General features: G+C 43.0%; 1 pseudogene; it reads right to left on the bottom strand.

Annotated features, from left to right (window-relative positions):
* The window catches only part of LOC148117733 (retinol dehydrogenase 16-like), a 46,539-nt pseudogene that overhangs the window by 20,629 nt on the left and 15,237 nt on the right, over positions 1-10,673 (bottom strand).

Below are 10,673 nucleotides of genomic sequence, written 5' to 3'. Positions count from 1 at the left end.
TGCCATCAGCCCCATCTGCTTATAATGAGGATTGGGGAAGGAGGGAGTCCCATTGGGGACTGAGAGATGAGTGGGAGACTGAAGAGGGCTCAGGCAGAAGAGGAGGTATCTGCTTTCAGCCCTAGCACACAGTTGCTCGGGTCATAGAGGTACCTGATCCTAACAATCCAGGACAGATGCTGAGACAACATGTGGCCTTGAGCTTTAAGGAGGTGAAGCACTTGAAAGAGGCCACAGGGCATTCAGCACTCAGGCCCCCTTTACTCTTTTCATGGTAGAATCTTTTGCTGCATTGAATCTTACACCTAATGATTGGCAGCAGCTATGCCGTGCGGTACTATCGGAAGGAGATTACTTATTGTGGAGGGGAGAATATCAAGAAAATTGTTTACAAACGGCTTGGTTAAATGCTCAAGTGGGACAGGCACAGCACAATCTAGACATGCTAACTGGAGCAGGAGCTTATGCTAACTTGGCCAATCAAATTGTGCTCGATCCAGCCGTGTATCTTTAAGTACTCAAACAACTGGGGATAAAATGTGCTTTAACTGTGGTGTCCCTGGACATTTTAAAAAGGAATGTCCACAGTTCCCTCAGGGAGTTACCATCAGACCAGGAAAGTTCCCATGATGTAAAAGGGGGGCCCATTGGGCAAATGGATTTTATACTTGCTCACCGCAGGGAAACTTAAGTTTGTCCTTGTACCAGTAGACACCTTTTCAGAAGTAATTTTCACTTCCTTGCATTTGGGAGTGCTGCAATCAGTGCAACCTGAATATCCAAGATTGGTGGAGGGTGCCGGGATTGAGACAGGGAGGCTTCTTTTCACGTGGAAGAACAGCAACCTTTATTTTGCCCAGCAACCTTTTATACCTCTACTCCTTCTGTGGAGACCCAGCGGCCAGAAAGAACACAAACATCCTTGTCAATTACAGATCACAAGGAAGTTCTGCTGTCAGTCAGGGGGAGTGAGGGCAGCTGGATCACAACAACTCCCCCCATTTTCTTTTATAATACCTTGCCTGTCATGGGGATTAGCCCTCTAATATTCCCTGTCTTAGGTAACATCCTGACCCCAAAGTATTGTGTGTCCATGGGTACCCAGACACACAGCCCTAAACCAAGTATCTCCAGGACTGATAGCGCCAATGAGCCAGACCAGCACTGCAACCATCTAGCATGCACTAACTGGGTGGTAAAATTCACAAAAGCAGTATTTGGTATTCCAAACCCCTCTCATATGATGATTGAGTTCCATAACAGTTGCAGAAGCATGTGATACAGTGCCATGAGTAACACACAACATGATTAACTGTTGAAAAGTCCAAAGATATTCCACTTGCTCCTGAACCAGAGATACTTGCTGGTTCAAGGTCAATATGCCCAATTGAATATGTCCAAAGCATTGCTGACTCTTTTCAGCAAGCTGGTTGACAGTTTCAGCCATCTGCACAGTCTGTGAGAGAGCAAGTCTGGCAGCAGTAGCTGTGGTGGCAAAGCTCTGCTCCAGCTGCCTTCTGGCCCCAGCCTCACTCACTCTGGATCCAAACTGCTGCATGGAGTGGAGCAGAACTCAGGAAAGCAGGCTGGCTGCTCCTGCTCCAGGACCATTGAAGGGGCCCCACTTTAACAATCTTTTAGGGAGTTTGGGCATTGTCAACCTGTCTGGCTACTTCCAGCTGAGTGGGGGTGCTGCATTCTTGGGGGTAGTTAACATCAACATTTCAGGGGGTCTCGGTGATTCAAACCACATAAATTTGCAATGAATCCACAGGTTCTCATCCTCTGTGGAGACAAAAGCAGAACCTCTTTTCCAAAGCATCAAATTCTTAGGCCCATATTTTAAAGTCAAAATACCTTTCTTAGAAGTTCCCAGAATCAAATGTCTTTCTCCAGTCCAGAACACAAAAGACAACACAATCAACACAATAATATATATCAAGAATATCAAGAGAATTGTTTACAAACGGCTAGGTTAAATGAACAAGTGGGACAGGCACAGTACAATCTAGACATGCTAACTGGAGCAGGAGCTTATGCTGACTTGGCCAATCAAACTGTGCTTGATCCTGCCATATATCTCCAGATGGCAGCTGCAGCTACCAAAACTTGGAAAGCCCTGCTAAATAAGGCCATGGGGGGTCATCTGACAAAAGTTTTACAAGGGCCTTCAGAACCCTTTCAGGACTATGTGGGTAGAATAATGCAGTTGACAGGGAGATTGTTTGGTGATGTGACCACAGCTGTGCCCATAGTTAATCAGCTGGCATTTGAGAACGCAAATAAATACTGTAAGGAAGTCTTGTGGCCACGTAAGGCAAAAAGCTTAAATGAATACATCTGGATCTGCCGGTATAATGACGGGCACTTCATTCAGGGCCAGGTGATTTCCACTGCCATCAGGCCTGGGTGAAGATCTCAGACAACTGGGGATAAAACCTGCTTTAACTGTGGTGCCCCTGGACATTTTAAAAAGGAATGTTCATAACTCACTCGGGGAACTACTGCCAGACCAGGACAGTACTCACGATGTAAAAGGGGGACCCATTGGGCAAATGATTGCAGATCTAAGACAGATACAGATGGAAGGCCTCTGCCTGTCCAAGGCCAACAGCAGGGAAACTGGCAGAGGGCTCTACTCCAGGGCCCCAGAACCTCAGTGTATGGAGCAATGACACCAGGAGTCAGGGGGTCCCACCCCGGCAGTGGCCGTATCCAGTTTGTTCTACAGGGCAATCTTTTTGTGTTGCAGACCTTGCCCGTGACACCCCAGGAAGTGCAGGACTAGACCTCAGTACCTCTGCCCGAGCAGTTCTGACAGCCCAAATGGGGGTTCAAGCTTTACCCGCTAATGTTTTTGGGCTACTCCCTAGAGAGACCTTTGGGCTTATCTTAGGAAGAAGCAGTATCATCTTGAGGGGAATTCAAATTCATCCTGGGGTTGTTGATGCAGATTATCAAGGAGAAATAAAAATTATGACATCAGTTACTCAAGGAGTTACAGTAATCCCTCAGGGGGATCATATTGCCCAATTGATCTTAGTTAACACCTCAATCCTGTGGCCAGGTCCAGTCGGGGTGATAAGGGTTTTGGGCCATCTGGCCCTGCAGCCTTTTGGGTAATTGATTATTGACGGGAAGTCATTTAATGGGATTTTAGACTCTGGAGCTGACATCTCTGTCTTATCCTTAGAATTCTGACCTAAGAAGTGGCCATTAGAAAGTAGTACTACTACCTTACAAGGAATAGGTCAAGCAAGTCCCAAGAAGAGTGCAAAAATATTAAAATGTCAGGCTAATGAAAGCCATGAGGGTTACTTTCAGCCATATGTCCTCCCAGGACTACTTGTTAATCTCTGAGGAAGAGATGTCCTGAGTGAGATGGGAGCTGTCTTGACCACTCAGCCCACACCACCACCACCAGCATCCCAAATTATGCAGCAACTGGGATGGAGACCAGGACAGGGGCTGTGAAAAAAAATATGCAGGGCCAGTTGTAGCCAATGACACCAGATAAACAAATTACCAGACTGCTGGAAGATCGAATTGGCCTAGGCCATTTTTAGTTAGGGTCACTGTTCCCAAGCCTGCCCCAATTCCTATAACTTGGAAATCTGACAGTCCAGTTTGGGTGGAGCAGTGGCCCTTGACTCAAGAGAAATTGCAGGCTGCTCATGCCTTGGTCCAAGATCAGCTGCAGGCTGGGCACATTGTCCCCTCTACTTCCCCTTGGAATACATCTATATTTATTATTAAAAAGAAATCTGGAAAATGGAGACTATTACAGGATCTCAGGGCTGTCAATGGGTCCTCTTTAGCTGGAACTGCCCTTCCCTTCAGTCATACCCCAGGGCTGGCACATAATTATAGTGGATTTAAAGGATTGTTGTTTTTTTTTTTTACTATTCCTCTAGTCAAACAGGAATGTCCTCATTTTGCTTTTAGCCTCCTTTCAGTTAATTTTAAGGAACCAGCTTGGCGAAGCCAATGGATTGTACTCCCACAGGGCATAGTAAATAGTCCTATCATATGTCAAACTTATGTTGCTGCTGCCTTGGAGCCTGTCCACTGTCAGTTTCCACAGTTATATATTGTTCATTATATGGATGATTTATTAATAGCAGGGCCTGATCAAGATCAACTGCTCAAGGCTTATACTAAAATGCAACAGAATTTAGAGAAGGCAGGGCTGATCATAGCTCTTGAGAAGGTTCAAATGCAAGCACCCCATATTCCTATCTTGAGTAACAATTTGCCATGAATGGAATTAAACAAAAAAATGAACTATGGACACTTCTCATCTTAAAACCTTACATGATTGGCAGCAGTTACTAGGAGACGTACAGTGGATATGCCCCTCACTAACAATCAAAACAGGTGACTTAGGATCTTTGTATGATATGCTCTTGGGAGATCCTGACTCAACCTCTTCCCGAATACTGATGCCTGCAGCCAGGCAGGCCTTAAGGCTTCTTCTGGACAACACTGAAAGGGTCCATCTCCAGCAGATTAATTATGAACAATCATTAAATTTTGTAGTTCTTGCTTCCGATTTTGCCCCTATAGGAGTCTTTTGGCAGGATGGACCTATTTTATGGGCACACATGCCTGTCTCTCCAGCGAGGGTAGTCACCCCATACTATGAAGCTATATTACAATTACTTTGGAAAGCTAAGAAGGTTACTGCCCAGACATTTGGGAAGTACCCTGACAAGATTATAACACCTTATACTAAAGACCAGCTAGCACATTTACAGTAGTACCATGATGAGTGGACCCTTTTTCTCACCTCCTTTTCCAGAAGTTTTGATTCTCATTATCCTCAGCATCCATTAAGGGTCCTATTCAAAAATCATCCCGTTATATTCCCCAGAATGATTAGAGGATCTCCCATACCCTCAGCTCGTGCTGGCCTTACAGATGCTTCCCCTAAATGTAATGCGGTAGTGGTTTCTGGAGGAAAAGCATGGAAACATCCTGTGGGGGATGTATCAGTCAAAGCTGCAGAGGTAACAGCTTGCCTCATTGCACTTCAGCTCTTCCCTGGGGAACCTGTAAATTTGTATACTGATAATGTGTATATGGCCCACATCTTTAAGTCATTGGAGACATCTGCATATGTATCACCTACCTCTAAGGTCCATCATTTGCTCAGCTGCATTAAGCATTTGATTTGGCAGTGGACTGAGCCTTTGTTGGACATATCCGCAGTCATACCTGGCTGCCTGGGCCATTGTCAGCAAGTAATGATTTAGCTGACAAATATACACGTGTTTGCTTTACTTCTGACTGCACCCAAGAAATACATGATAAATTTCACCGTAATGCACTTTTCCCTCAGCATCATACTCGATGCACACGAGAAGTAGCACAAGCCATTACATCATCTTGTCCTCAGTGTGCTCCTTTCCTAAGCAGCCCCAATTTAGGAGTTAACCCACAAGGCTTACGACCAAATCAATTACAGCAGATGGATGTTACACACCTGCCCACCGCAGGGAAGCTTAAGTTTATCCATGTATCAGTAGACACCTTTTCAGGAGTAATTTTCGCATCCTTGTATTCAGGAGAATGAGCAAAAGATGCCATTGCACACTGGCTATCTGCTTTTTCCTATATGGGCAAACCTGAGGTTATTAAGACAGATAATAGCCCAGTGTATATCAGCAAAAAAAAAATTATCCTTTTTGTTTATGAAATTTCCCACAAAACAGGCATCCCATATAACCCAATGGGTCCAGCAATTGTGGAAAGAGCCAATCAGACCCTCAAGCAATATTTTCAAACAATTAAAAGGGGGGAGTTCATATTCTCCCCAGCAACTCAATTATTCACCATTCTCTTCATTTTAAATTTTTTGACTGTGGATGCTGAAGGGTGCTCGCCTATGGAGTGCCATACACAACTTAGGGCTCAGAGCCTAGGACGGATTCATTGGAAAGATCTGCAAACAGGAAGATGGATGGAACCAACCCCCTTGTTGCAAAGGTGAGGGGGGCTGTCCATGTTCTTTCTCCAGGAGTTGATAAACCAATTTGGGTGCCAGAGCTGTGCATAAGGCCAGTGACCCAGGGTAAAGACCACAACGCTCTTTCTGCTTCAGGTGATGACTCAGGTAACAACAACAGAATTATGAGTGATAGGTAGTCTGCTGAGAAAACCCCCACTTTTAATACCAGTTAGTATTGCATAATACCTATGGTCCCAAACCTGCTCCTCGGTGTTGGGATGCTGAGAGAGATTTTAATCTCCACCCTACAGTTATGTGGGGAGAATGTATCACTCAAGAGCCTGATTTGTTATAGTGCTGGATGCAATATGACTATTGGATCCTCTGATTGTGTTCCTGCCCCATTTTTCTTTGTATTGTGGAATGGCACTTTGGAAGGCGATATTCTTTTTTTTAATTTACTTATTTATTTATTTATAAAAAGTTTCCACTTCCTCCCCTCCTCCCCATACCCTCCCATTCCCCCCACTCCCTCTCCTCCTCCCTCTCCAGTCCTAAGAGCACTCAGGGTTTCCTGTCCTGTGGGAAGTTCAAGTTCCTCCCCCCTCCCTCCAGGTCTAGGAAGGTGAGCATCCAAACAGACTAGGATCCCAAAAAGCCAGTACATGCAGACGAAACAAGACCCAGTGACATTGTCAATGGCTTCTCAGTCAGCCCCCATGTCAGCCACATTCAGAGACTCTGGTTTGATCACATGCTCATTCAATTCCAGTCCAGCTGGCCTTGGTGAGGTCTCATTCGATCAGTCCCCTTGTATCAGTGGGTGAACGCACCCCTGGCGGTCCTGACTTCCTTGCTCATGTTCTCCCTCCTTCTGCTTCTCATTTGGACCTAGGGAGTTAAGGCCAGTGCTCCAATATGTGTCTCTGTCTCTATCTCCATCCGTCACCGGATGAAGGTTCTATGGTGATATGCAAAATATTCATCAGTATGGTTATGGGCCAAGGCCAGTTCAGGCACCCTCTCCTCTGCTGCCCAGGGAACAATCTGGGGAACTCTCCTTGGGCCTGGGAACCCCTCCAGAATCAAGTCTCTTGCAAACACTAAAATGGCTCCCTTAGTTGAGATATATGCTTCCTTGCTCCCATATCCATCCTTCCTCCCTCCCCCATCCCATTCCCCCAAGCCATTCCCAATCCTCCCCCTCTCCCTTCTCTCTAACCATCTCCCCTTATTTCCACCCCCCACCCCCCATGCACCTGAGTTTGCCTGGCAATCTTGTCTACTTCCAATATCCATGGGGATAACTATATGATTTTCTTCAGGTTCACCTTCTTATTTAGCTTCTCTAGGATCACGAATTATAGGCTCAAAGACCTTTAATTATGGCTAGAATCCACTAATGACTGAGTACATACCATATTTGTCTTTTTGGGTCTGGGTTACCTCACTCAGTAAAGCGTTTTCTATTTCCATCCATTTGCATGCAAAATTCAAGATGTCATTGTTTTTTACCGCTGAGTAAAACTCTAATGTGTATATGTTCCACACCTTCTTTAACCATTCTTCTATTGAGGGGCACCTAGGTTGCTTCCATGTTTTGGCTATTACAAATAGTGCAGCTATGAACATAGTTGAACAAATGCTTTTGTAGTATGATAGGGCATCTCTTGGGTATATTCCCAAGAGTGGAATTGCTGGGTCCTGAGGGAGGTTGACTCCCAGTTTCCTGAGAAATCGCCACACTGATTTCCACAGTGACTGCACCAGTTTGCATTCCCACCAACAATGGATGAGTGATCCCCTCACTCCAAATCCTCTCCAGCATAGGCTATCATTGGTGTTTTTGAGTTTAGCTATTCTGACAGGTGTAAGATGGTATCTCAAAGTTGTTTTGATTTGCATTTCCCTGATCGCTAAGGAGGTTGAGCATGACCTTAAGTGTCTTTTGGCCATTCGAAATTCATCTGTTGTGAATTCTCTGTTCAGTTCAGTACCCCATTTTTTAATTGGGTTAATTAGAGTTTTAGTGTCTAGTTTCTTGAGTTCTTTGTATATTTTGGAGATCAGACCTTTGTCTGATGAGGGGTTGGTGAAGATCTTCTCCCAGTCAGAAGGCAGCCTTTTTGTCTTACTGACAGTGTCCTTTGCTTTACAGAAGTTTCTCAGTTTCAGGAGGTCCCATTTATTCATTGATTCTCTTATTGTCTGTGCTACTGGGGTTCTACTTAGGAAGTGGTCTCCTGTGCCTATGTCTTGTAGACTACTTTCCACTTTCTCTTCTATCAGGTTCAAAGTGGACAGATTAATGTTGATGTCTTTAATCCATTTGGACTTGAGTTTTGTGCATGGTGATAGAAATGGATCTATTTTCATTCTTCTACAGGTTGACATCCAGTTATGCCAGCACAATTTGTTAAAGATGCTTTCCTTCTTCCACTGTATTCCTTTAGTTCCCTTGTCAAAAATCAAGTGTTCATAGGTTTGTGGGTTAATATCCGGGTCTTCTATTCAATTCCATAGGTCAACTTCTCTGTTCTTATGCCAATACCAAGCTGTTTTCAATACTGTAGCTCTGTAATAGAGTTTGAAGTCAGGGATGGTAATGCCTCCAGAAGTTCCTTTATTGTATAAGATTGTTTTGGCTATCCTGGGTTTTTTGTCTTGCCATATAAACTTGATTATTGTTCTCTCAAGGTCTGTGAAGAAGTTTGATGGGATTTTGATAGGGATTGCATTGAATCTATAGATTGCTTTTGGTAGAATTGCCATTTTTACTATGTTGATTCTCCCAATCCAAGAGCAGGGCAGGTCTTTCCATTTTCTGGTATCCTCCTCAATTTCTTTCTTCAAAAACTTAAAGTTCTTGTCAAATAGGTCTTTCACTTCCTTGGTTAGAGTTACCCCAAGATATTTTATGCTATTTGTGGCTATCGTAAAAGGTGATGTTTCTCTGATTTCCCTCTCTGCTTCTTTATCCTTTGTGTATAGAAGGGCAACTGAGTTTTTGGAGTTGATTTTGTATTCTGCCACATTACTAAAGGTGTTTATCAGCTGTAGGAGCTCTTTGGTAGAGTTTTTGGGGTTGCTTATGTACACTATCATATCGTCTGCAAATAACGAAAGTTTAACTTCATCCTTTCCAGTTCGAATCCCCTTGATCCCCTTATGTTGTCTTATTGCTATTGCTAGAACTTCAAGCACTATATTGAAGAGGTATGGAGAGAGAGGACAGCCTTGTCGTGTTCCTGATTTTAGTGGAATGGCTTTGAGTTTCTCTCCATTCAATTTGATGTTAGCTGTCGGCTTGCTATATATTGCTTTTATTATATTTAGGTATGATCCTCGTATCCCCAATCTCTCCAACACCTTTATCATAAAGGGGTGTTGAATTTTGTCAAATGCTTTTTCAGCATCCAATGAAATGATCATATGATTTTTTTCTTTCAGTTTATTTATATGATGGATCACATTAATAGAGTTGCGTATGTTGAACCAACCCTGCATCTCTGGGATAAAGCCCACTTGATCATAATGGATAATTTTTCTAATGTGTTCTTGGATTCGGTTTGCCAGTATTTTATTGAGAATTGTTGTGTCAATGTTCATGAGTGAGATTGGCCTGTAATTCTCTTTGTTGGTTGTGTCTTTTTGTGGTTTTGATATCAAGTTAACTGTAGCTTCCTAAAAAGAGTTTGGCAATGACTCTTCTGTTTCTATATTGTGAAATACATTAAGGAGTGTAGGTATTAGCTCTTCCTGGAAGTTCTGGTAGAATTCTGCATTAAAACCATATGGTCCTGGGCTTTTTTTGGTAGGGAGATTTTTGATAACAGCTTCTAATTCTTCACAACTGACAGGTCTATTTAGATTGTTCACCTGGTCTTGGTTCAACTTTGGTATATGGTACTTATCTAAAAACCAGTCCATTTCTTTTACATTTTCCAATTTTGTGGCATACAGGCTTTTGTAGTAAGATCCAATGATTCTCTGAATTTCTTCTGTGTCTGTGGTTATGTCCCCCTTTTTATTTCTGATCTTATTAATTTGCATGTTCTCTCTCTGTCGTTTGATTAGTTTGGAGAGGAGTTTGTCAGTCTTTGTTGATTTTCTCCAAGATCCAGCTTTTTGTTTCATTGATTCTTTGGATCGTTTTCTGTGTTTCTATTTTGTTGATTTCAGCCCTCAGTTTGATTATTTCCAATCTTCTACTCCTCCTGGGTGAATCAGCTTCTTTTTTTTTCTAGAGCTTTCAAGTGTGCTGTTAAGTCTCCAATGTGTGTTTTCTCCGTTTTCTTTAATTGGGAACTTGGTGCTATGAACTTTCCTCTTAGCACTGCTTTCATAGTGTCCCATAGGTTTGAGTATGTTGTGTCTTTATTTTCATTAAATTCAAGGAAGACTTTAATTTCTTTCTTTATTTCTTCCTTGACCCAGGGGTGATTTAGTAGTTGATGTTCAACTTCCATGAGTTTGTTGGCTTCCTAGGGGTAGCATTGTTGTTGAATTCTAACTTTAATCCATGGTGATCTGATAGGACACAGGTGGTTACTAATATTTTTTTGTATCTGTGGAAGTTTGCTTTGTTACCGAGTATGTGGTCAATTTTCGAGAAGGTTCCATGAGCTGCAGAGAAGAAGGTATATTCTTTCCTATTTGGGTGGAATGTTCTATAGATGTCTGATTCAATATCTCCAATAATTCTCTTATTTCTCTGTTAGGT

The sequence above is a fragment of the Myodes glareolus genome, chromosome 26, assembly GCF_982192425.1.
Source record: "Myodes glareolus chromosome 26, mMyoGla1.1, whole genome shotgun sequence".
Taxonomy (NCBI): domain Eukaryota; kingdom Metazoa; phylum Chordata; class Mammalia; order Rodentia; family Cricetidae; genus Myodes; species Myodes glareolus.
Note: the sequence above shows the minus strand (reverse complement) of the source record. Positions and strands in the feature narration are given on the sequence as shown.